The sequence below is a fragment of the Monomorium pharaonis genome, chromosome 6 (assembly GCF_013373865.1).
Source record: "Monomorium pharaonis isolate MP-MQ-018 chromosome 6, ASM1337386v2, whole genome shotgun sequence".
NCBI classification, from domain to species: domain Eukaryota; kingdom Metazoa; phylum Arthropoda; class Insecta; order Hymenoptera; family Formicidae; genus Monomorium; species Monomorium pharaonis.
Genome location: NC_050472.1, coordinates 18273651 through 18274975, shown reverse-complemented (window position 1 = coordinate 18274975; position 1325 = coordinate 18273651). Strand labels below are relative to the sequence as shown.

At 32.1% G+C, this 1325-nt stretch overlaps 1 long non-coding RNA gene across 1 annotated transcript; it reads left to right on the top strand.

Moving 5' to 3' along the window:
- The first annotated feature begins 392 nt into the window (after window positions 1–392).
- On the top strand, window positions 393–1325 carry LOC118646163. The gene is made up of 2 exons (XR_004963727.1): window positions 393–625; window positions 992–1325. It is a non-coding gene; the product is annotated as an uncharacterized LOC118646163 (long non-coding RNA).

Here is a 1325-nt window from a genome sequence, read left to right as displayed (position 1 = left end):
TGCGTACGTTACCGCTTGTTAAGATATTTTGTTGTCATTTGCACTAAATGCACCTATTCGATCGATCTCCAACTACTTCCAGCTGGGAGAAAACGAACACAGCGTTGGGAATTCTCAATATTACCAACTTAACTTTTTTTCCCAACACCAGCTAAAGCTATTTTCGAACGCAGGCTTGATCAATCAGGCAGAAGCAAAGCTAACGACACACAATAAGATTCTCTGCTGCTCTCGTAACTTATGATTTCTGAAAATTTTTAGGATTCTTACCTGACTGTGTAAAACATGCCAATAACCAACCAAAATCTAACCTAACCACTATTACGGCCATATTGATTTTAAACGGCCATATTGCTTTTTAGTTTACTTGTGCATGCAGGTGGCGTTGGCGGAGCGAGTACAAATAAGGATAGCATATGGACACAGTTTAGCTATAACCAGTTACGACAGTCAGCGAAATTCTTCGTATAATATTTTACGACGCATGCGTCAACTGTACTATCTAAAATATGGCGGACATGGCGAGCTACGCGGTACGAAGCTATAAGCTAGACATGTGATAATTGCGTGTTAGAGGTTATATTGTGTGAATAATTTTTCAGTGATATTAAGCGATATTAATTAGGTATTATTTTGAAAAGATTATTCAGTGTTTTTTTCAATATTATTTATTTTGAAATAAATTATAATAATGAGTAAAGTTAGTAAAGGTGGATTTTCCTGTGTCATGTGTAAAAACATATCTGGACGAAACGCAGGAATAAAATTTTTTCGTTTTCCAAAAAATCCATTTATTTATTATTGTTTAACCTCATTTCAGAATTTAACTTTTTTTAACTTTTTCTGTAATTTTTTTTATTTATTCACTTATCTCTTTAATAACAATTTGACACGAATCATAAAAAATATTTTTACTATCTTTTTTTGTTTTATATCTTCGAATAACGCGCTTTCTTACAATCCAAAACATGGCGGATGGTCACGTGACTAGGTAACATAAACATCAAAGGTTCCGACTGTACTGTCGTAACTGGTTATAGCTAAACTGTGACAGTACTTAAGATGATCTTAAATATAAGATCCAACTATGAATACCGGCCTAAGTAGATAATTTTTGTTTTTATAAACAAAAAAGTACTAACTTTTTTATTACTAATTTATTTTATATGTAGTATCACAATATGTAAAAACATAATATATAAATTAGAATTTTGACAATAGTTTTCCACATCACCCGTGAGGTATCATTATTGATGCTTTTTTTAAGTGGTTTTCTCAGTAGGCCTAATCCACTAAAAGATGAAATATAATATATAGCTTGACAG